General features: G+C 36.0%; 1 protein-coding gene across 1 annotated transcript in view; it reads left to right on the top strand.

Annotated features, from left to right (window-relative positions):
• The first annotated feature begins 9,939 nt into the window (after positions 1 to 9,939).
• LOC126972455 (BTB/POZ domain-containing protein 6-B-like) overlaps positions 9,940 to 27,234 on the top strand; it is a 42,662-nt gene continuing 25,367 nt past the window's right edge. Inside the window, exon 1 of the mRNA XM_050819234.1 lies at positions 9,940 to 10,128. The gene's annotated coding sequence lies outside the window, so the exon portion shown is untranslated. The remainder of the gene's footprint in view (positions 10,129 to 27,234) is intronic.

The following is a 27,234-nucleotide window of genomic DNA, read 5'->3' as shown; positions in this document are numbered from 1 at the left end:
TAAGTAAGCGTAAATAGGATAGATTTGTCTGAGTCTAGTAAGTTAAACTAGGGATAGATAGGTTATTAAAAACGGCCGTAAATTAGCTGTGTAAGTAAGTAGTACCAGGGGACACGGCCGTATCTGTCGTATCAATTATATCGGGCCCCCGGGATACGGGGCCCCCGACGTGGGTAAGCAAAACTTAATAAAAACCTCCCAATTACTTTTTTATTTCAGAAATGAAAAAAAAGCGCCTGTTGAAAACCTAAAGTCATCATCAGCTATAAACGATTCAATAAATCATTTTGCCGAAAAAAAGGGAAGGAGAGTGTATATTTAGTTTGAATTGTTTGTAAAAATTTTGTAAAAATTGACAGATAAATATGATAGTAAATATATTAGTCATAATTTAGTGTACATTTGTGTAGATAATTATTTCTATTGTTTTCTTTTTCGTGTTTATTAATCGTTATAAATTTAATTCACTCTAACTAGCCATAATTTAGAACATTATTTATTTCTCTTTAGTTTAAATTAGTATTGCATATAAACACTTTTTCTATGTACCTACCTAGAATTTTTACGTAGTAAGATGTGAATAGCGTATCTGACTACAATTTTTATAGACTTTTAAGTTATTTCTTTATGTACCTACTTTGTAAGTTGTAGTTGTTTTTCTTTTCCTAATAAAAAAAAATATGGATAAATAATTCTATTAATTTTATGCAAACATTTTTTTTCTTTTGTGAGAAATATTAACCCTTCATAAGGGTTGATTAATACTAGAGGTTCCGGGTTCGAATCCCGGTAGGTGCAAGCATTTATATGATGAATATGGATGTTTGTTTCCGAGTCATGGATGTTTAAATGTATTTATGTATGTTTATATGTATTTATGTATGTTTAAGTAAGTATATTGTATTAATATATATCGTTGTCTTGCAACCCATAACACAGGCTATATATGCTTAATTTGGGGCAAGATAATTTGTGTAAAAAAAGTGTGTCAATATTATTATTATTATAAGGGCCCCCACACAAATTTTTATACGGGGCCCCGCCAAGGCACGCTAAGCCACTGAGGAGTATCGAGTACCGAGTATTATTAATAAGTATTTTGGCTAACACCAGCTCATGGATATTAGCTCGTGTCGGCGATGCAACGGCCTAAGCATATATACCTAATCGTAATACAATGCTAATACTGGATAAGATAGTAAAAGAGAACATGTCTATATTTACTTTGTGTGCTCTACGATCGTTGCTTTAATCGTTTTATGGTCAGCGAGTATAGAAAAATATCTAATAATTAAGGACGTAGTAGGTAACTAATATTATTTTTTGATAATAAGTAATTAATACGCCCTACCCTTTACAATGCAGTGCCGCTCAGGATTATTGAAAAACCCAAAAATTCTGAGTGGCACTGCAATTGCGCTCGTCACCTTGAGACATAAGATGTTAAGTCTCATTTGCCCAGTAATTTCACTAGCTACGGCGCCCTTCAGACTGAAACAAAGTAATGTCAACACATTACTGCTTCACGGCAGAAATAGGCGCCATTGTGGTACCCATAATCTAGCCGGCTTCCTGTGCAAAGGAGCCTCCCACTGATAAAATTAAATAACATTTCATAAAATTATTATTATCGTACACACAACCGAATTATTTTTATTATATTTATTTTTTCTAAATAATTTGTGTATTTTCAACTTTTTGAATAACCCCCTTATTCATAATAGTCTGCTAACTTAAGCATTGCTAATTCGCACTCTGTCTTCTTCTATTGACCTAAGTCAGAATGAGATAAAACACTCCTTAGCGGCTGTTTAAAGTTAGCGGACCATTATGAATAAGGGGGTAAGTCTTTATTTAATTAATTTATTTGTTTTGATCTTTGCATTTATAGTAATAATCATTATTGTAAGATATTATTTCTGTTAATTTCGTACTACTTATGTAATTAATTTCTAACGAACTGCAGAGGTCCTTTGATCACCTTTCGTCGTAAGGCGTATCAAACGTGCCCTAAAACGGTAGGGTTGCATCGTTTTATTACAAGGTACACAAGACTACCGTCCAGCTTCATCATCAGATCCTGAAAATCATCCCGCACCAGAGTGCTGCAAAGATATATCAAATGAGCAAAACCTTTTTTTTTATGGAAAAGGAGGACAAAGAGCGTACGCGTCACCTGGTGTTAAGTGATCACCGTCGCCCACATTCTCTTGCAACACCAGAGGAATCACAGGAGCATTACCGGCCTTTAAGGAAGGTGTACGCGCTTTTTTTGAAGGTACCCAAGTCGTATCGTCCCGGAAATACCGCACCAGGAGGTTCATTCCACAGCTTTGTAGTACGTGGAAGAAAACTCCTTGAAAACCGCACTGTGGAGGACCGCCACTCGAACCCGCGCCTCTCGGGTTTCGTCCGAGCGCTCTTACCAACTGAGCTAACCGTTCGATTGACACATCGATTGTCAATCTTGGAATGTCTGGTTCAACTCGTTGTGGTCAACTTTTATACATTTATTTTCGGTAACGATACAGTGATTTGGTGTCGAAGAACTGGTCTAATGATGGTTCCGGAAGGCGGCCACGGAATCTCGTAAAGTACTTAATATATAAATAAAACATTTAATTTTATTATAAAATATTGTATAACTCTGTGAACTGCTGGAGCACTTGGCGTTGCGTAGAGGCATCGCTTCATTGTGTGTCTTCTACCACATTTATCATGGGCAGTGTTCCGAAGAGCTGTTTCACCTGATTCCTGCCGCTGAATTCCGCCTTCGCACGACCCGCCACAAATTAGGATATCATCGCCATCATCTGGATGTGTGGCGGTCCTCCACAGTGCGGTTTTCAAGGAGCTTTCTTCCACATACTACAAAGCTGTGGAATGAGCTTCCTTGTGCGGCGTTTACATTACATACCGGATACCACATGGGTACCTTCAAAAAAAGCGCGTATACCTATCTAAAACGACTGCAACGCTCCTGTGATTCCTCTGGTGTTACACGAGAATGTGGGCGGCGGTGATTACTTAACATCAGGTGACCCGCTCGATTTTTCTCCTCTTACATAAAAGAGAGAAAAATCTCACAAAATGAAAACTAGAACCGACCAACCAGCTGTGGAGTAGTAGAATTTACGACAGAGCCATTTTTTAGTAAAACATTTAAATTTATTTATAGTTAATACCTGAATAGTGGCTAATATGCGACTGGGACTTTATTGTAAAAGTGTATACATTTACCCTTAAAGCTTTTATGTATCTTATGACGCCTACTAGACTTAATTACAAGCAATCCCTTATTTCTTGTGTTATAATAAAAGTCTCAGCTATAAATGTTTCCTTTTAACGTGCCTGATTGCAGCCCGCTCGTTGTGCGCAGCGAGTGTGGCAAGTGTAGGCGATCAATGACTGCCGGCAATCTCCGAGCACTCGTTAAAGCAGCTATACGTAATTTGTGTTCACTTCTGATTCTAATTCGCTTGAATTAAACGTCAATATTAATCTTGCCGACTGAACTGGGCTTACCTACGCAGAAGTACCAGTAGGAGGCTCATTTGCACCGGATGCCGGCTAGATTATGGGTACCACAACGGCGCGTGTTTCTGTTGTGGTGCAGTAATCTGCAAGCATTACTTATTTTCAGTCTGAAGGGGACCGTAGCTAGTGAAATTACTGGGCATAACTACATGAGACTTATGTCTCACGGTGACGAGCGCAATTATTGTAGAGCCGCTCAGAATTTTTGGGTTTTTCAAGAATCCTGAGCGGCACTGCATTATAATGGGTAGGGCGTCTCTTTTCCTTTCTACACGATATATGTCCACAGTTTCATGAATCCTTAAGGAGAGCGGTAAGGAGAAAACACGTAAACAAGGTGTTTTTAGAGAAGTTTTGTGAAGTAAATATAGCATTTGGAGATATGAATAGACTTTTTCCTGTAATACATAGAGACAGAGTTAAAGACAGAAAGAGTACGATTTAAAAAAAAATGTATATATTATTTTCGAATACCCCTAAAAAGTTCTCTCTGATCAAAAATATTAATTCTGTGACGAAAATGAACTATAGACTACTTCGTTACATAGATGGCGGGTGGGCGGCCGTTAATATATGAACTAAATTAAAGAATAAACTATGTGTACATCGTGGTCGAAGTAAATCCCTCGAACAGCATTATATTACAAATATTGATTAGTACATAAAATTAATAACTTATAACCATATTGTTGCCTTCGGTAAGGCAGTACTCGTTTAACTATTGATCAGGCCGGTCAGTTACCATAAACCATTCGTCTATATCTATAACCATTATAGGGCTGGTCCGAGTAACCATTATAACCAATAAATAGTAGACATCCGCGTATTCACCATTAAAACCATAAGATTAGTAATTTTAATGAGTGTAGTTTAGTTTAATGCCTTAAATAAATAAATATGATTATTACCATAAAAACCACTATATATCTACTCCTAAAGGCCGTTTTCAATAACGTATCTATCCTTAGTTTAACTTACTAGAGGTAGACAAATCTATCCTTTTACGCTTACTTACATTTCAATAACCTATCCACATAAAGCATTGGACTATAATTATATTGTACATAACTATGGATAGATAAGATCTTGTCATTAAACGGTGATAGCAATGTATCCGTAACTAGAGATACGTTATTGAAAACGGCCGTAAGTGCACCCCTTTTCACGTGGGATACTAAAAAATTTTTACAAAAATATAAATATTCTTTTTAAATATAATTTTAAATCTAATCAAAGTCTCATACGTCCGATATTATTGCATTGACACCGTCCCCGTCGCCAAAGGCTGAAACAAGACCTATTTATTTTCTTAATTTTGATTTTGCTTTATAATTTATGTTAACAGATGTTTATAATGTTAATGCGGACACTTTTAACCAGCCGTTACGTTGGCATGAAATCTTGTATCTAGGGTTATTTAATATCGCTGATCAAAGCCAATAAAAAGTTAATAAAAAATGTTCCACTTAACTTTTTGTGGTAACCCTACCAAAATAGGAAACAATTTTGCCCGCTCTTAAGAAGCTTAGCCTGTGTACCGTTTATTTACTCATGTGGACTGACGCTGTAACGCGTTACTATACGTAGCGGTTTACTCTTCCATAAGAAGCTATCATTTCAAAAAATCCAAAATGGCCACCGATGAAATAATACTACATTCATTTCTTTCATAATGCTTTACGGATACATGTATATGGCAGTGTATAACACGGAAAAACTCCCCTTGAGATTCATCGGGCGCAAATCTATTAGATTGTATTTATCTGAAATGTCTAGACTTCTCAAAGTCTGGAGTCTAGACGGACCCAGATAGGTCGTTGCATTCCGAGGTATGCCTATATAGGTCTATTGTATATGTAAACTACGTTTAATAAAAAGATGGACTCAATTGTTCATCACAAAAAAATATTTAATTTTTACCAATGATTAACTAATGGTGTTTCTTTATTGATTAATATCTGGACGACCGAGCCCCTCTCGGATTTTTAATGTACAAAACATTAAGAAAAAAAACTCATAGGACATCTGGATTCGAACCGGGACCGGGTCTTCTGCTTTCCGGATTACCTAATGTCCAATCTGAGCTATTATAGTCTTATATATAGTGGCGAAAGTAACTTTGTATTCTAATGTTATTGTAGCTGTTTCTCATTAAAACACGGATATAAACACATTTTTTTAAATTGCTCGTTTAAACAACTTTGTTTTTTTAATTTTTCACATAAATTTTAAGGTTATGTGAAAAAAATGAGAAAACAATAGTTGTAGATCTTTTTAATTTCCTACAACTTTGCCATTTGACTTCCATAGCACCTGTAGTTTTGTATTTTATTTATTTTCTATTATTTTTTTTGGTTTTTAAAATTATCGACCCTAGTCTAACAGCGCCCTTCAGAACGAAACACAGTAATGCTAACACATTACTTTTTTCAGCTCTTCGGAACTATCCCCTTGATAAATGCGGTAGAGGACACACAATGAAGTTATGTCTCTACGCAATGCCAAGTGATCCAGCCGTTCACAGAGCACTGGGATAGACTAGATAAAGCTGATTGAAGTGCTTTTTGAAGTACTCTTATCACTTACAAAACGCAAAAAGAAAACAGAGAGACGTAGATCATGAGAACATTGATCTTATTTGATTTTTTTTCTAGGCTTAGAAACCAAGGAGAAAAGAGTTGAGACTGTTTGTATGGAAAAATGGCCTCTTATGTTTCCTCTTGATGGCTTCCGCAGCCAGTAATTGAGGCTACTTTTTGCGCGGGGGCTCTAAGGCTAATCTGTAGAGTGTACTACGACTTTGCTCAGTCTTTACTTACGTAAAATTTAGCTTAGTGTAAGCTTAGCATAATCTTTGATTTAGTTTTTATAGTAATTTAACAGCTGATATTATGCTGAACTTTAGCTAATGCAGCCTAATTTTAAGTCAAGTTCGCTTTTCATCACACTCAGCTAAGTTTTACTTAAGTAAAGTTTAAGTACAATCTATAAATCTCAGCCTCACAGTCATGATTTCCGTACCATTGAAAAACACGGGCTTAACGCAGCGCCCTGCTATAAACATATGATTATTATCTAATTAACACTTAATTAAATTAGAGTTAAACACAGCACTTACATGTATTGATAAAGTCAATTGGTCGTTGCAGATAATAATAGTTATAACTCAAGATAAATATGATAAACTTTTATAGTGCTTACTAGCTGACTCGACAGACGTTGTTCTGTGCATAAAAAATAAAATAATGTTTTTTATGAATTTGTCAGTAATCTTTCATAACACGAATAATTATTTTGTAAAATATGCTCCCTGTCAATGACATTCTATATTATGTATGAACCTACAATGAAATTGTTTCACAGCAGAACTGTCAAACCGTGCGTCAATAAATTCTCTCATAGAAAATATGTCCATACAAAAGAAATATTGAAAATAAAAATAATTATGGGTCCCAAATTGAAATAAAAACTATTCTATCTCTCAAGTTGGATCAAACTGCACTCCATAAAGAAATCCCCATTACAATCCGATCATTAGTTTAGGAGTCCATTGAGGATAAACATTGTGACACGAGATTTATATATATTAAGAATGAGTTTTTGAAATGAAACTTCTTTGCGGGCAAGAGTGTAAAATTTTGACGGATACAACGTATTCCGAGGTGAAGTGAGGGAAGGAAAGCCAAGTCAGACAAGGATGCTGACTTTCCCCTGGTGGGCACTTATTATAAATGTGTTTGACTCATGATGCCATAGCTGTGACCTTTCGAAGCCCTTTGATAACGCGGATTTTAGTACCTTTTTACTTAAGCTGAAGATTTATGGTTTTGCAAAAATTCTTTAAAATTCATGTTTCCGTACATAAAGAGTTGTTAACAGTTTGTAGGCTCCGATGTACAGATAGGATGCTACAGGGCTAGAACCTTTGATCGTTTCTCTTTTTAGGGTTCCATAGCCAAATGGTATAAAACGGAACCCTTATAGATTCGTAATCTCTGTCTGTACGTGCATGTTACAGCCATTTTTTCCAAAACTATAAGAACTATACTGTTGAAACTTTTTTAAGTCGATGTATTCTGTGAACCGCATTAACATTTTTACACAAAAATATAAAAAAAAAATTTGGGGGTTTCCCATACGTAGAACTGAAACTCAATTTTTTTTTTATTAAACCCATACGTGTAGGGTCCTATGGAAATTGATATGGATATTCAAAAATTATATTGAGGTTTCTAATATCATTACCGTAGAATGTATATACTCGTAGTAAGTAACTTACAGTGGGGCCCACATATCAGTAACTTATCAAAAAGATTGAGTTCTGTAGCTTTTGCCGTTAAAAAGATCAGACAGTTGACTGATGTGATACTTCCATAGCATTTTGTCATACGGTTTATTATTGTGGGGAAATGCTGCAGGATACAAATCCTAACCCCTCTCTTACCACTCACATATATGAATTTAATGAAGTTAGAAAAAATATTACTGAAATCAAGAAAATTTTTGATTTGATTTCATTCAATTCAAGATGAAAAAATAAACGTGCGTGCCTTTTAAATAACATAATCATAAAATTAAATAAGAATTAACATCCTGATAAAAGTATACATTAGGTACATATTAACAATTAGAACAATAGCAAAAAATATGTAATAGTTAACAATAGTGACAAATGATCTTACAATGTACAACTGTAAGTACATCTCTTACTCGTATTTAAGATACATTGCTAAACTTATCAAACGCATAACTAAATAACATCCCTTTTTTTCAATTGCATGATACTAAGATTTCTTAGGATTGATAAATCACTTTCCTAATGATACCACAGATTGGGAAAGGAGCGACTGCCCGCGGGCTATTTTATAATAAACTAGCTGACCCGGCAAACGTTGTTTTGCCATATAAAGTATAATTCACGCGATAGTTTTATAAGTAGTAAAATATTGCCTATATTATAGCCTGTACATCATTTTGTTCTATTGTCAATAGTTTTTGGTTTAAAAATAGGTTTTCGATTTTACACCTTGTGTTACAAAATAGCAATTTTATTACGGATCCCTAATTTTGAAAATAAAACATAGCCTATATATAGCCTTCCTCGATAAATGGACTACCCAACACTGAAAGAATCATTCAAATCGGACCAGTAGTACCAGAGATTAGCGCGTTCAAACAAACAAACAAACAAACAAACACTGCAGCTTTATAATATTAGTATAGATTTTATCGTACAATATTATATTGTTACAAAATTTTATTTAAAAAAAGCCAGCTGACTTTCGAATATCTGGTAGTTTTTGACGAATATGTGATTTTAAGTCCTATTTTGAATAAAAGTATTTGAATTTGAATTGGCAAGCAAAGCAACGTACGATGCATGTACCACGCTATAGCAATAAAAGAAAACCGCATTAAAATATATTTTAATGTACTAAAAGTAGTATTAAATCAAATATTCGTATCCATATTTTATTTATTGTAAGGAGTACCTAAGCCTATTAGAGTTGTTGTGCCCTTGCATGACGTCACAATATACACTCTTCTTCTTAACTGTAAATACCTTTTCATTATGACTCGCAATAAATGATACCGTAATCAAAAATTCAAGGATGTCAGCCAGCGTTGTTCAAAATAGTGAAAAACGATGTAATTTATTAAAATGGGAATGAAATTTGTATATATTACTAGCTGACCCAGCAAACGTTGTATTGCCATATAGAGTAATAAAAAGAATTCAATAATTAAAATTTTTGGGGTAAAATAGGTGACGATCGATTCTCAGACCTATCAAATATATCGTACATAAAATTTATCGTACTATAATAATCATTATATTCGATTGCCATTTTGGAACTCTATTGCGTATCTGTGGATGGAATAAAATTATATTAAAATCGCGATATAAAAATAAGTGTTTATCGTAGAAGGGTGAAAATATTGAAAAAATTATATTGAGGTTTCTAATATCTATATAATTTGAGGTTGGGTGTATTTTTTAATGCTGAATCATAATAAAAAATATTGTCAAAAAATATATTTAGGGGTGGGTAGCCCCTATCATTTAGGGGTATGAAAAATAGATGTTGGCAGATTCTCAGACCTACCCGATATACACACAATTTGGTTCAACCGTTTCGGAGGAGTTTGGTAGCAAACATCGGGACACGAGAATTTTATATATAAAATAATAAGTACATAAAGACTTCATTATAATAAGTAGTTAACTACAAAATATTATAGAAAATATTTCAACATTGTTGTTGCTTTAAATTCCACGGCATGCGAATTCGCTGAAGACTGAAGGGTATTTGTCAATAACCTTTGCTTACGAAGCTGGTACCTGGTTTGTTATTTGTGAAGCGCGCATGCGTTACTTGCCCAGACAACATTAGCTCACAGAATTCTGAGTCGAGTTCACGCGAAAGCCGCTGCGTTCTGGCCGCGGGAAAGCGTGGGTTTTCAGTTCGGTTAGGCGGGCGGCGCACGCATATAGAAAACAGTGACCAACGCAAATAGTAATAACATTAAATTGATATCTGTGAGTGCTGTGCAAGTGAATATGTTTGTTTGGCTGTAGAGATAACTAAGGTAATATTTTGCTTGTACACATAAATATTAAAGGACAATACTGACCCAATTCAACAACTATGTAAATATATAAGCAAGGATTCTGATTGGTCAGATCTGAGAATTTATACGTAATTGGTCTTTAAATGTCAAATCAATAACGTAAGTAAACATTGTATTATAACAAAGGAGGTTTTAATGCGACCTTTCAGTAACATATAACCTTTTTGCTTTAATAGTGATTTTCATTATTATGACACTAGAAATAAGGGATTGCTTGTAACGAATTCTAGTAGGCTTCATAAGATACATAAAAGCTTTAAGGGTAACTATTTTATACTAAAGTCCCAGCCACTGTTCAGGCATTATCTATAGATAAATTCAAATGTTTTATTAAAGAATGGCTCTGTCGTAAATCCTATTACTCCACAGCTGAATATCTAAGTGATCGGACAGCCTGGAATTAGATTATGAATTTTTTATAGCAATATCAATGACAGTACAATATTGTATATTTGATTAAAATGAGCGCAAAAACAAAGTATGCTGGGAGAGTTTCTTCAGAGCGACATTTGTTTCCGAAGCGGTAGTAGTATCTAGTATATTAGAAATGACATCAAAAAGAATTCTAAAGGAATCAATTTTGAGAAAATAAATGCCTTTTATGCCTTTATTATCACATTCATTAATTTATTACTTAATAAGTAATAACGTGGCTGATTGTGGTATTTTATATTTAAATTTTTCAGGTTCTTATCAAATTATACAATTTAATGTTTCGAATAATGTAAGGGAGCATATTGTAATAACAATATTTTATTAAATTACTAGCTGTTTTTTTTTATGAAAATAAGGGACCAGACGAGCATACAATGGAGTGCCGTTCAAGATGTTTGAAAAACCCAAAAATCCTGAGCGGCACTACAACTGCGCTCGTCACCTTGCGACATAAGATGTAAGTCTCATTTGCCCAGTAATTTCAATAGCTACGGCGCCCTTCAGACCGAAATACAATAATGTTTACACATTAATGCTTCACAGCAGAAATAGGCGCCGTTGTGTTACCCATAATCTAGACGGCGTCCTGTGCCAAGGAGTCTCCCAATGGTGCTTCCCTTGGACTAAACAAAATTTCATCTTTTTTGTAATTACGAAATTTGTAGAAGTTCAACCGTTACAATAAATATTTTTCATTTTCCCAGTTCTTGTAATGATAAGATAAATAAATAACGGCCTTAGATTAAGGATTGGTCTCCGTTGCGCTCCAACTAGATACCGCAGGCGTATTCGCAAAGTGCGTCAACTAATACTTAGCCCAAGTGGGCCTACTCGAGCCAGTCTTGAACAACGTGTGACGTTGACGTGCCACATGTTCTGTTGAACAATGCTAATATTTGAAACTAAAATGTCGGGTTGCGTAGTAAGACTATGTAAAAATAATACCACAAGAAATAAGAAAGACACTGGGATCACATATCATGTGTAAGTAGTTACTATAATATTATAGTGATGTTCTTAATATAAAAGTACAGTATACCAGTCATTGTTTTAAAAAGGAACTGACTCAGCATCATGCTGCATTGGTTTAATACCAACATAGCGCTGATTTTCAGCAGCCCCCTGGTGATCCATGGAGTGTCTACTATTATTAAATATATTTTTTAAAATCATTATTATTATTTAACAAAATATGATAATTTTAATTTTAGTACTACTGATACTGCTGAATTCTCTAGTCAAATGTATGATTGTTTGATCACACAGAGCATTTCATTCATTTTGTCCTCATTCAAAGTTCTTTATTTGCCAGAAACATTCACAAGTAAAGTTGATACAAATTTAAGAGTAGGCACATTATTAGTCTTGACAGACATGCATATATTTCAGTGGTTTCGTTTTGTAATATTATAACCTAACAAAATTAATAATGACAGCTACATTTAATTTGACCAACGTAAAGCTATACCTAAAAGATCCAATATACAATAATTAATAAAATGTTAAGAGATATTGTACCTAGTAAAAACATCACAAAAAATTTGGTGCCAGTTACCACTTCGTTTGATAATATTCGTTTATTGAGTAAAAACAATATTTTTTCAATAGCGTTATTAATTTAAATCTACTAATACATCTAACACTGTCCCCTCTGTTATTTACAATACTTTTGGTAATTTATTAATTATTTTTACACACACAGCATGACATTGAAGTGTGGCGCCACGAATATAGTTGACATTTGAGAATACGAATTTGATAATCGCAGCGCTGAATCCACTTTCGAGACTCAAATGGTCTTACTGAACTTGAATGGTCTTACTAAACTCGAACGGTCTTTACGCCGACTGCTCCGAAACTTTTGGGTTGTCAAAAATACTTGTGATTCCACACACATCTGGCTATAATAACGCAATATCGTGATGAAGAAGTATTAATCATACATATATTTTGAGGTGTGTATGAATATTGGCGTACGGCCAACCTGTATGTTTGGTAGTTTTTCAAGAAGTGATTAAATAAGATATTTCTTAGGATTCTTGTATTGACATTTTACCAGGCTAATTATTAATATGAATATTCTTCGAAAAGAAAGTTGCCTAACGACTATCTATTGTATTTTTGTTTGTGTGATAAAGTTAAAAGCTTGGACATGAAAAAAAGGGACCAAAATGATGTATTTATTAGAATAGGCCTGGCCTTTTCTTATTTATTCATCAATTAATTAATAACAAAAAAATATTCAATGATTGCTAGTGCATAGTTAAGCCAATGAATGGGGAGTGCAATTTTTAGCTTTTTTTTATGAAATTAAGAGACGAGACGAGCAGGACGTTCAGTTGATGGTATTCAATACACTGTGCTCTGCTTCAGGATTGTTGAAAAACACAAAAATTCTGAGCAGCACTACAACTGCGCTCGTTAGCTTAATAAGACGTCAAGTCTCATTTGCCCGGTAATTTCATTAGCTACGGCGCCCTTCAGACCGAAACACAGTAATGCTTTCACATTACTGCTTCACGGCAGAAATAGGCGCCATTGTGGTATCCATAATCTAGTCGGCGTCCTGTGCAAAGGAGCCTCCCACTGGTGTCTTCAGGCTTCACCTATAAACACGTCTTGAAGTGATAATCGTGGTGTTATCTATATTTAAAATGTTTTTTTTTTTCAATAAATCAAATAATACACAATGTATTTATGTAGCCGAGGTGCAAAAAATATTTTTAAAATTAACGTCTGTGATTTCAAATTAATGTTTTCCCTGACGTCTTTTGGCAAGCTTTCTTCGTAAAATTCATGCATTTGTTTCAAAAAACGAAATTTTTGTAAAACTTAAAATTTTAAAAAGCGGCCAAGCGCGAGTTGTACCCGCTCATTAAGGGCCATTAAAAAGTTATTTAATAATAATAATAATATTTGAGTTGATTGAATGAAAGGTAAATAGTGGTTTACGATTTATAACGTATTAAAAAAAACTACTTACTAGATCTCGTTCAAACCAATTTTCAGTGGAAGTTTGCATGGTAATGTAAATCATTTTTTTTTTAGTTTTATCATTCTTGTATTTTAGAAGTTACAGGGGAGGACACGCATATTACCACTTTGGAAGTGTCTCTCGCGCAAACTATTCAGTTTAGAAAAAAATTATATTAGAAACCTCAACAGCATTTTTGATGACCTATCCATTTTGACGAATTCGTAAATTCACGTATTGGGTTTGATGAAAAAAAGTTTTTGAGTAAGTATGGGGTTCCCCCAACATTTTATTTTTTATTTTTGTGTGAAAATGTTAAAGCGGTTCACAGAATTCATCTACTTACCAAGTTTCAACTGTATAATTCTTAAACTTTCGGAAAAAAAAAGTGGCTGCGACATACGGACAGACAGACAGACACACATGACGAATCTAAAAAGGTTCCTTTTTTTTCCATTTGGCTACGGAACCCTAAAATCCTTAAAAATTCCACTTGCATCATGTTGATGTCTGACATTATATAACCGTGCGTCTTGCGAGACATTTCTTGTCCTATACAGGCACTCTGTGGAATCATTTACCGTCTGCAGGAGGTATTCCCGAATCGATAATACTTAGGGTCCTACAACCTTCAGAACAGCGGCTAAAATTGAGTCCCATGCTTACCTATGAGTTCTATCTTTCACTCCAGTTCAAAGTTCTTCCTTTGCACAATTCCATTTGCCAACACTCTTGAACCTAGTTCCCTGGTTTCCAACATCGTGACCCCATTTTACCACATTCGGCGATCTTCTCAAGGGAGGATTCTTTATAAGATTTTCAGACTATTTATTCCGGCACTGAGCGAAGACTTCCCAAGAGAGACCTGCATACCAAGGTATATACGCACTACACGCGTACATTTCCAGTACTGCGTTCCGCGTAACAATGAATGTTGGAGACACCCAACATTTTATTGATATACAGAAGAAACAGTGTAGGGGATAGCACACAACCTTGTGGAACTCCAGCGTTTAATCCGCGTCCCTGAAAATTATATAATTTAAGATTTAAAAAATACTTTTTTATTGTGTTTTCAAAAAGACATAGTTCGACGGACAGATGGCCGGTGGGACAGAAAAATCCTCGAATAACGACCACGTACCTCCGAAGACGTAGTGTTTGTAGGCCCCAAGATGGATCGACGATCTGGTCAAGATCGCCGGAATACGTTGGATGAGGACATCTTTGGGGGATTCCTTTGTCCAGTTCTTGAACTAAACTTTGTCATTGTGGAAAAATCACATAAATTTTAGACCAAATTACATACATACACTCACGCGTTTTTTCTTCGGGGTAGTCAGAGACAACAGAACGCCACTTGCTTCTATCCTTATAAACCTCACGCGCTTTCACTACATTAATTAATCTTTTCATACATGCTCGCCGGGTGCTTCGGAGATTTCCTTTTGTCAAATGTCCCCAATTTGGTGGATGAATGTCCTACGAGGTCTTCCGCGACCAACTTGCTTCAAGAAAAAAACGTCAACTTGCTATTTTAATCGGTCATAATTATTAAAGATCATTAATGTCACAATCTATATATAGAGGTCAAGGTTAATTAAATCGTTAAATGAGTAGGTACAGCCTACAAACTCAAAACAAGTAATCTAGTAACACAAAATATTGATAATCATTAAAACTCTATTAATAGGTCGGGGAAAGAGTCTTTTCGCAAATAGTATGTATGTATAAACTGTAATAAAGTCTCTTTGGTTGTACTAATTGTATCTGGCTGGTTTTAATACATTAAGAAGGTTATATTTCAAATAGAGCAATAAATTTATTCATGTTCCTATCATGACTGAATCTAATAAAAATAAAAAGGAAAAAATGCAACCGCAGTTGAGAAAAGTATGACGTTTATGGACCTGATCAAGTGTCAGTAAGAGTGGCACAAAGCATTTTCAATCCGGGAATTTTGATGTCAGAAATGCACATCGCTCTTGTCACAGTGTAAAGGATAAATTGGACGCCATTCTTGATAAAGGGGAGCAAGATCGGTTATAAATATATTATATAAATCATACTTTCTCCTCTATGTATTAAAGTATTGTATCAATAAAATCAATGTAAGCTTTAATTATATGAAAGAGAGTGAAAATTTAAGATGCGCGCGCATCACTGCAACACAAAAGTAACAGGTTGATGTTGGTTCATAAAATTTTCTGACGTTTGCGTCATTCGTTATTTTTTTTGGTTTCTTCTTTATAAGGATAGGCAAAGGGCTCAAGCCCGTACAGCCGTATTCGTTATTTAATAAATAATTGTCAAACCCATCGTTGCAAGATTTTTACAATATTGTTCTTTCTACTAACGTAGAATAGCACGAGGAATAAATAATTTTAAGGATTTTTGCTTTGTTAGGCCAGAGAAATATAACTTCTTGGATGCATACATTAGTAAACACACACTTTTTTACTAACTATATTTTATAATTGTGAACTTCTTGATGGTATCTTGGTATTCTTGAACCACATGGAAAATACTAACTAAAATGTAGTTATTATATAGTACTAATTCTATACTTAGAACTAATGTAATTGGTTATAAAATATCATAACTCGATAGTCATTTTTTAATCTAATTAGAATCATGTATGTGAAAACTAGTAAATGGCTTTTGGTTATACAAATAGATGTCAACAGAATAAATGGCTGTAAGTTTTCTTAATAAATAAATAAATAAGATACTGATATTAGTAGTTACGACATTGTTGAAGAAGTGGGAATTGACTACAACACAATCTGGGTTCCGACAATTGAATATCTAGGTACCTACCACGGACAAGTAAACGCATACACTTACGCTAATACAAGCAGATCGGCCGCCAGATCAGTTTGCGTCTCAATAAAATATTTTAAAAGCCGTCGTGCGTTGTGAAAAAGTGTAAAAACAATAGTATAAAAGTATTTGTACATATAATATGATTATTTAAGGGAGAAAAAATTGTGTATCTGGTATACCCCGTAACCGCACACACACTAGCATAAAGGTGCTTCACTTGCTAATATCAGAATCAGAATATCTTTATTCAATAAAATCTCGAGGATCACATTGAATCGTCACAAAATAAATTATTCTAATATACAAAAATACAAAGTTGTATCCATAATTATACTATTGCACTATATTATACAAAAACTAGTCATAACTCTACACCGGTTTACAAGAACCTAAGGTATTGTCAAGCTGTCATTGCGAGATGGAGCGACATCTGGCCAAGCTATCTTGGCATTTATAAAATCATCTATTCTATAATAGGCTTCCTTAATTAATTGTTTTTTAATATAAGATTTGAAATGACGAATTGATAGCTCTGTCACTTTTGATGGGAGTTTGTTATAGAAACGCACAGAATTTCCCATGAACGGCGCGGAGTCCTACTTTTTTTACTAGTCCGTGGTTCCTACACAAATAAGCTCAATATTTGCTTTCTACACGAGCTCACTCAAAGAAACCCGTAATGAAATATGTACTTGCGATTGTTTATTGATACGCAATGAAAGCGAGCCCTCTTTGTAGAGATTGAAAAAAGTCGGTCGGGCTTCACAATCTATGGCGAAACCCGGGTTAACTCGCAAGAATATGGTAGGTTTGAAGTACATTAGGAGATTTTGCAGCCGGGCGGAACATCAGATCGGATCTCTACTGCCAACTGCCAGGCCGGAATTGATGAATAGAACGGTAGTGGACTTTCACGCTAACGCTAGACTACAAATATTTTTAGACACTTAGCAAAAATTTAGAGTTTGGCTGGAAGTTAATGCATCCAAATAGCCATATAGCTCTGACCTTGCACCTTCAGAATTCCAGCTGTTTCGGCCTCTTCAGAACTCTTTAGGCAGTTCCTAGTTTTTAGTTCTACTTTTATATGTGTGTGTATTATTGTATGTGATTGTAAATAAACCTATAAAATAAATAAATAATAAACTTTGTAAAATGGCACTGTGCACTGCATGATTCATATTTTGCAGTGTTAAATTTAAAACGTTAAAAATAACGGCAGTTAAAAATAGGTCTATCAAATGATTAAAAGTTAATTAACTCATTGATTGTTAAATGAGCTCAACAAAATTAGAATACTAAATTTAGAACATGTATCCAATTGTAATGAAACTCTTAGCGATCGTATTTGAGGTAAATAATAAAATTAATTGATGTTTCCGGATGAGTAGTAGTCATTCGCGTTACTCATAGAACTTGTCACTGTTTGAGATTAAAATATTTCCAACAGTGGAAATGTTTTTGGGGAGTTTCCTAGGGTTTTCGTATTAGTAATACACCCTTGTATATTGACTTTAAATTGTTATTATTTAGTACAACTACAACAGAATATGAGTACAGTGTTAGTACTTAAGTAGTGAGTATTAACATAAATTTTATTACAATTTTATTTAATATTAAAGCATTTTCCAATTCTTGTTTATAATAATTGTGTGATTTAAACTTATCTGTAGTATTTGCTCATATAAAACTGTCAGGGATGAAGTGCTCACCTGCCGAACGTAACAGGTACTTTCAAAGTAAATTAAAAATATTTCTTGCATTTTATTATCCTGAAAATTGGCGGCCATTTTAATTCTATAGATGTATTGCAATTTGCATAATCTATCCGCCATTGCAAGTAACAAATGGCCAATGTCCTTTGTGATTTGTTGTTTTTCGCTGTGTTAGTTATTACTGAAGACTATCCTTACCATAGAGTTAGAATGTACTAGCGAATACATGACTGACAGCCCGATAATGCATGTGCATTAATTTAAGCCTGTTTATATATATACTGTTTATGTATACTGTTTACGACTTTTCATTCGGTCGCAGTAACATTTGACTCGCTTTCCTTTTCTCAACATCATAAGCCGGAAAACGTCTACTGCTGGACAAAGGCCTCCCCCAAAGATTTCCATGACGATCGGTCCTGCGCTGCCCTCATCCAACATACTCCGGCGATCTTGATCGTCGGTCTATCTTGTGGCCTACCAACACTGCGTCTTCCGGTCACGGACTACTAAAAAAAGAAGGACTCCGCGCCGTGATATTAGGAAGTGAAGCACCTTTATGCTAGTGTGTGTGCGGTTACGGGGTATACCAGTTACACAATTTTTTCTCTCCTAAATAATCATATATGGCCACAAATACTTTTATAGTATTTACACTTATTGTATTACACTTTTTCACAACGCACGATTTTTAAAATATTTTATTGCGATGGCAAATCTCATAATGGCGGCCGATCGGCTTGTATTGTTGTAAGTGTAGGTATGCATGGGGCTATGTATTTACACGTTTACCGGCTTGTTATGGTGCCTCACTGTTATGTAAGGTGACACAGAGTCCATTTTTTACTCGTCCGTGCTTCCGGCACGTGGTCGCCATTTCCTTTTCTATCTTCCTGTATCTCTGTTAGGGATGTTCTTGTCTCTCGCATGCTTTTATTATCTACTCTGATACAGATACAAGGAAATACACAAACAAATAAATTGTTATTCAATTTTGCAATTGCCATAAAACTTTTAAACGTTTTCAATTCGTGACTGTTTCTCACAATTGTTTTTTTATGATGTGATAGTTACAGATAAGTTGTACGTTACAACTATAAACATTTACGTGGTTATCATTAAAAAATATGAGCTAAAATTTTAACGGCCTTACAAATAAACTTGGTATAAAGATTTACATGAGAATAAACCAAGAATATGCAAAATGTTGAATATATCGCTGATAGTAATGTAACGATGATAATTTTGAATTCCGATGAAGACGATTGAAGCAAATAAACGCGGGAAATGTTATACGTCCAAATAAACCAATCATAAGTAAAATGTCTATTTGTAAACATTTTGCATATTCTTGGTTTATTCTCAGGTATAACTTTATACCAAGTTTGTTTGTTAGTTTTATTTGTTACTAGCTGACCCAGCAACGTTGTATTGCCTGTTGTATTATATACAGTAATAAAAAAAAAAAAAAATTATTTTCTAATAATAAAAATTATTGGGGTATAAAAAATAGATGACGATCGATTCTCAGACATACCAATTATATCCTACATAAAATGTATTGTACTACAATGATCATTATATTCGATTGCCATCTTGCAACTCTATTGCGTTTCTGTGACGAGAGACTAGAATTTTATATATGAGACTAGCTGACCCGACAGACGTTGCTCTGTTCATAATAAAATAAAAAATCTGCGGATGGAATTTTGGAAAATCCGTTCTTAGCTAACCTGTACTCGGTGAAAAGAATATTCCTACCAAATTTCAAGTCTTTAGCTCTAATGGTTCCAGAGATATCGTGATGAGTGATTATATACGTGGAAATCTCTTATATATATATATATATATATATATAGTTAAAAGCGTCTGCCGTGCAATAGGTGGACCGTTGACACAAAAATGTGTTTTCGGTTTTCGAATTTAGATATGTAGGAGTATGTATATTTAACGCTTTAACCAGCAAAGCTATTGTGATTCCTCTGGTGCTACATGATAGTATGGGTCGCGGTGATTACATACCATTAGGTGACCCTTAAGCTCGCTTTTACTTGAATGAAACAATATTGTACAAATTGCTCTATTAAGTATGATTTACAATTTCCTTTTATACTCTTCTTTTCACTGTGTCGCTTGACACTATCCTTTTTCTGATATACGGCTGTTAAGGTTAGCCCTCGAGTGATCAAACAGAAAAAAAAATTAAAATTGTAACAAATTAAAAACTGTATATTGAATGTGTTTAAAGAATACTTGTTGCCATTAATTATTGTTTTACTCCAAAAATGTTATTTAAAGAATTTTTGTCAGTTCGTCCGAGCAAAGCGCTAAAACTACTGAATAGATTTTATTAAAATTTTGCATGAAGAGGTCGGGACAGCATAATTACACCCTCAGCAACCACTACAGGTACAGACCCCCATAATATATCGTGTAAAACGTCTTGACGAGAAGAATTGGGTACATGGTGAGGCTGAAATGCTATTCAGTTTCATACATTTCCTATAGTTATATTGAAAATGAGGTTTGTTCGCCAGAACGTGCCCATAATGGCCATTTTGAACGAATTGGTTTGTTTACATTGTAAGTCAGAGTTTTTTCTAAGTTTGCACTACCATTGCATATACCAGGCGTGCATACACGGGCAAGAGATACGCGAGGCACTAGGTCGTTACTAGTAATATATACATCTCTAGCGAACGCATAAATTATTATTTAAATAATGCTTCTCAAAGCAAGCTAATTATTCGTATGATTTTTGGTTGCCTTGAGAAAACATTACTTGACAGACGTGAAAGAAGAAAAATATATCGAAAACAATATGGTGACAGCCGTAGCAAAATAATAGATAATTAGAACTCGACGTATCTCAGAACAGTTACCAGAATGAAACATAACATTACAATAATTTACAATACAAATATGGAAGCATAAATGTACAATATTCAGAACATATTTGGCAAACTAACACAACAAAAACTTTTGCCTATCACAAAAATGAAAAAAAAAAACTAGTTGGTTCCCTGTAAACAGTGACTAGAATAACTTTTTTATTACTAGGGTTTAAAAGTGAATGGAATTTGGAATGTGATATGAATCACCACAGAGATCAATCGGACATTGATTGAACAAGTAACAGGCTGAATGCTAAACATACCGAGTGCGAGGCAAAATAAAAAAAAAATTGTGAAAGATCGAAACACATTAATGCTTACACATTACTTCTTCACGGCAGAAATAGGCACCGTGCAAAGCTCCTCCCACTGGTAATGTGACAATCGAAGGCTCTCCTAGCGCTCTAGCAAATAAGCCAACCGTCCGCATTCCGCATAATCTGTCAACTGTCAACTCTTAGGTTGTGGTTATTTAACTCCTATAATATACTAGGAGCTAATGACAAGCCGAGCTTACTGTTTAGGACATGTTAATCAATATCGGTTTCAATAACAATAGATTCGCTACGTTTTCTATCTTGCTGCATCTACGATCGAAATGTTCGTTTCTCTCGCACGATTTGTTTGCGTATACGATAGTATATTGTAAGTCTGTGGTATTATGTGTATCATAGTATGCGATTTGTATTTGATTTGTATGCGATGATTCACATTGTACTAAAACTTGTTTGTGTGTGAATCAATTTGTGGTCAAGAACATTAATATGAACAATAAAGATTGCTAATATGTTTAGGGAGCAATTTAAAGTGGAGCCTCTTAAAATACCCTTTACGAACAACGATGCTGAGGACATCGTGGTTAACAGGGAAGTCTTGGTGCGTTTTACGCTTACTGAAGTCAAGGGAGCACTAAAGAGTATGAAACATGGAAAGTCACCGGGACACGATGGCCTGAGCATCGAGCACTTAAGGTATGCGGGTTCGCACCTTCCCAGAGTCCTCAAATTGCTCTACAACCTATGTATTAACCACAGTTACCTGCCAGAAGCCATGATGAAGACAGTAGTAGTGCCCATTATCAAAAACAGAACAGGTGATGCGGCGGATGGATCCAACTACAGGCCGATATCGCTGGCGACGATAGTGGCTAAGGTGCTGGACAGTTTGATGGATGCACAGCTAAGTAAATCAATTAAAATACACGACGCTCAGTTCGGCTTTCAGCCTGAACTCTCTACGGAAAGCGCAATCCTGTGCCTCAAGCAAACTGTGCGGTACTATACCGACAGGAAAACTCCTGTTTATGCCTGTTTTTTGGATCTATCCAAAGCTTTTGACCTAGTAGCTTACGACGTCTTGTGGCATAAGCTCGAAAAGGAATCAGCTTTGAGACCCGAACTGATTTCATTGTTTAAATACTGGTATGGTAACCAAACTAATGTGGTTAGGTGGGGTAATGAACTTAGTGACCCATATAAAATGGAGTGTGGAGTGAGACAGGGAGGGCTGACGTCCCCTGGGCTGTTTAATTTGTATGTGAACCAGCTGATTGAGGGGCTCGGTGGAGCTGGTGTCGGGTGTTCAATAGATGGCATACGCATGAATAACCTTAGCTACGCCGACGACATGGTTCTACTGAGCCCCTCAGTTGGGGGTCTTAAAAGGTTGCTGCAACTCTGTGAGGAGTATGCCGGGATGAATGGACTCAGTTACAACGCCAAAAAAAGCGAGTTCCTTATTTTCAGGGGAAAGAACAAACTATCCAGCTTTAAACCAAAGATACAATTATGTGGTAATCCCCTGAAGCAAGTGACTGAGTTCAAGTATCTCGGTCATGTAGTAACCGACAGCCTGAGGGATGATAGTGACATGGAACGAGAGCGCCGGGCTCTGTCGGTCCGAGGCAATATGTTAGCCCGCAGATTTGCGCGCTGTACTGGGCAAGTAAAGCTGACCTTATTCAGGGCTTACTGCCAGTCATTTTACACGTGCAGTCTGTGGATGGACTACAGGCAGCGGACCTATGGTGCCTTGCGTGTTCAATATAACAATGTGCTGAGAGCGGTGTTGAGGAAGCCTCGACACTGCAGTGCGTCGGCAATGTTTGCGGATGCTCGCGTGGATGATTTCTACGCGATCATGCGCAAGCGTGCCGCGTCCATGATGCGCAGGCTAATGAGTAGTACCAACACTCTTCTCAGCGCATTGGCCAGGAAACTAGATAGTCCTCTCTGGAGGTGCTGGGGGGGTGCGCACATAGGCGCCAAGAGGCTCCCTCGGGTTTTTTAGTTATAGTTTTTAGTTATAGAATTAGTTGTTAAGCTAGAAATAAGTACCTACTAACATAGTTTTAAGTTATTTGTCATACTAACACAGTTATGGGTCTAATGGCCTGAAATAAAAGTTTATTATTATTATTATTATTATTATTAAGCTATATCGAAATATTACTCATCCAAGATGATATGAATCTTGAATGATTTATGGATCTTCTTCTTTCGTACTGTGCCACTAAATAAATTTTGCAGATAATTAATTTACAATCATAACTACCCCTTGCAAATAGGATTACTGTTTATGCAAACTTATTTAAAACAAAATGAATAAACACGAAAAAGTACAAACCATTTTTTTTTAAATAACATTATGAAACAGATTTAGTGAGAGACAGATAGAGATAGAGAGACAGTTAAAATTCACTATGGTTTACCTAACGTGCCAAAAGGAGTATACTATCAAACGAGATTAGCAATGAAATGTAATGGAAGTAATGCTATTGAAGATTTTCAGCAATTAGATATGCTGAAATTTACAATTACGTGTTTTTTCATGTCGGTTTTGGTCTATCGTTATCTGTGAGCTACCATGATAAACGCGGCTAATTCACTTCTAGTACGTTCTTATTTAGATTTCTATTATTCGCCCCAGTATCGCACGATCTATATGACCGCGTGCAACGTAGAGCATCTCGAATTGTCATGAAACCACCACCAGTGGGAAGCTCCTCTCCAAATGATGCCGGGTAGATTATGGGTACAGATTGTTAATCGTAGGTTTAGTTTATCCGACAACACAGACTCAGACTAGTATGGCGATTCAAAGACAATCTGACATCCTCCTCTTCCACAAAGGCACAGGATGTCAGCTAGATTATGGGTACCACAACGGCGCCTATTTCTGCCGTGAAGCAGTAATGTGTACGCATTACTGTGTTTCGGTGTGAAGGGTGCCGTAGCTAGTGAAATTACTGGCCAAATGAGACTTGACATCCTATGTCTCAAGGCGACGAGCCCAATTTGGTGCCGATCAGAATTTTTGGGAGTTTCAAGAATCCTGAGTGGCCCATCATTGTATTGGCCATGCGTATCAATTACCATCAGCTGAATGTCCTGCTCGTCCCTTATTGTCATAAAAAAAACATGTTAAAGATCTATTACTTTTAAAAGGTGTTGGATCCTTATAGGGCTCAGGCAGGGCACGTCCTTTGCCTTAAGTAATGGTTCTTTAATGCACCCCAACCTGATCATGGCAATGGCCTCGCATTCCAGTAGGATGTCTTTGGGGACTTCAGTGGCGTCACAGCAGAATCTGCACCGGTTTTCTTAAAAATATACTAGGTTACATTACCCTAAGCGAAACGATGCACTCTGATCCGTTGCGTGGTACGGCTTAGATTGGCGCGATTTTGGCGCTCGCGCAGCTTTCTGTCAATGTGTATTATTTTACGTGTATTAATAGATTGCTTATAATTATGATGATTTGAGTGAATGTATCAGAAAGCTATTGAAACAAGCTAAAAGACCATGCCGACCAAATTAACCATCTTATAAACAAAATAAGGGGCAGAACTTGGTAAGGGAGTAGGGTGGCTTACGGCACACTTGGTGTATTTGAATAATCTAGTGCCCTGGGGCACTGCCGATTAGGGAAGGATACAAAAGGCGATATCGCCTTATTGAACAGACAATATATTGTAATGGGACATGTCCCCCAAATCAACGTAAAACACTGTAATAATCTAACCAAGCCTCAATTATACTAAACTGTTAAAATTAACAAAATGCAGGCTTTGTTCTTTAGAACTTTATTTTTTTTTGCGGGGCAGTGAACCCCTTCTATTTATAACGAACGCTGTAAAGTGCTGACGTCACGTGTACCCAAACGTTTACGAATCTTGAAGTGAAAATAAATGTATAAGTGATTGTAAGCCTTCCTTGAAAAAGTGGTTACAAAAATTGAAATTTACTTCCACTGAACAATTGCTACACCCAGAGAAGCACACCAAAACCCAGAGAAGGTATTGTTCGCGCCAATTAACTAATATTCATAATCCTCATTCATCTTCTCTTCCCCGCACTATTATATACGAGTATAATCGACTTAAATCGAACCCGATGGAAGGTGGCGTGACTAAATACGAATTAGTCACCTTTCATATACACATACGCCAACACTCACACAAACGCGTGCGCGCGTGTGTGTGCGCACATTGTTATATTCTAACACTTGCTGAAATTTAGGGGTGTGGTCCAGGTGATCTGATGATGCACAACCTACTTTAGACACCAGTGGGAGGCTCCTTTGCACAGGTTGCCGGCTAGTTTATGGGTACCACAACGGCCCTTATTTCTGCGGTGAAGCAGTAATGTGAAAACATTACTGTGTTTCGGTCTGAAGGGCGCCGTAGCTTGTGAAATTACTGGGCAATTGAGACTTAACATCTTATGCCTCAAGGTGACGAGCTAAATTGTAGTGCTAATCAGAATTTTGGATTTTTCAAGAATCCTGAGCTGTTCTGCATTGTAATGTGCAAGGCGTATCAGTCACCAATCAAATCAGCAATAAAATCAGGTTCCTGCTCGTCTAGTCCCCTATTTTCATATAAAAAAAGATACCAGCAGTTACTCACAAATACCAGCTGTTAAAAATGTAACACTTATGTATCTATTTCGAATATGTGGAGTTTTTAGACGTTCAAAAAGGGATTTTAAAAACTTCCTATTTTGAATAAAAATATTTTAATTTTAATTTGATACATAACGTGAATGAAATGCATTGTTTTTCATATCCTTCAATTTAGTGGGTGTTCGAAATTACTACAATATTTTTCAGTTGATTACTGAACTCGTTAATCAGCCTAGCAAAACTCTCTAAGAAAAAAGCGATTCACGATAGATTGGCAGAACACGGCTATAATCTTTTAAAAAACAGAGATGGCCGGTATCCACTACATTTTAAGCAACTGTTAGCTTTCAAACTTAGCCGGATTATACTTCGTCGCCATAGCATTGAAATTACTATTTCATACTTATCTCAAATCATTGCATGTTTCACTCTAAACTAAATTTCAATTTTTACTTATTTTATTTTCCCGCCTCTTATTTTGTAGTCCTTGTAGTTGTATCCTCTTTGCCGTTAATGTGCGTAAAATTGTTCTTATGCAGCTTTTGTATTTTTCATGCTATTCCGGAAGTCTTGTTATCTGCGATAATATTATCTATCTATGATTGTAATTACTAACTTATCTATTAATCATAGTTATAAACTAGCAATCATTTGAAAAGCCTACTTAGAATAAGTATGTAGATACAGAGACGCGATGGAACACATTTGAAAATGGAACGAATAAAAATAAAATGTTGTTTTTATGGAATAGGAGGACAAACGAGCGTACAGTCACCTGGTGTTAAGTGATGACCGCCGCCCACAATCTCTTGCAACACCAGAGTAATGTCGTATGGTCCCGGGAACACCGCACAAGGAAGCTCATTCCACAGCTTTGTAGTACGTGGAAGAAAGCTCCTTGAAAACCGCACTGTGGAGGACACACCGCCACACATCCAGATGGTGGGGATGATATCCTAACTTGTGGCGTGTCGTGCGAAGGTGGAATTCGGCGGCAGGAATCAGGTTAAACAGCTCTTCGGAGCACTCCCTGTGATAAATGCGGTTGAAGACACACAATGAAGCGACATGTCTACGCAACGCCAAGTGATCCAGCCGTTCACAGACCACTGGGTCACCTACGATTCGAGCTGCTCTACGTTGCGCGCGGTCGAATGGATCGAGCTGATACTGGGGTGAGCCAGACCAGACAGAGATGACAGCAATACTCGATGTGTGGCCGGACTGGCTTTGCCCTCCAGATGGCCACGGAATTGGCAATCGCTCGAGATTTCGAGACCCAGTATTCCGATACTAGGCGAGGCTTTGTGTGGAA

Source organism: Leptidea sinapis, chromosome 26 (assembly GCF_905404315.1).
Source record: "Leptidea sinapis chromosome 26, ilLepSina1.1, whole genome shotgun sequence".
NCBI classification, from domain to species: Eukaryota; Metazoa; Arthropoda; class Insecta; order Lepidoptera; family Pieridae; genus Leptidea; species Leptidea sinapis.
The sequence above is the reverse complement of the archived record's forward strand: the minus strand, read 5'-3'. Positions and strand labels throughout refer to the sequence as shown.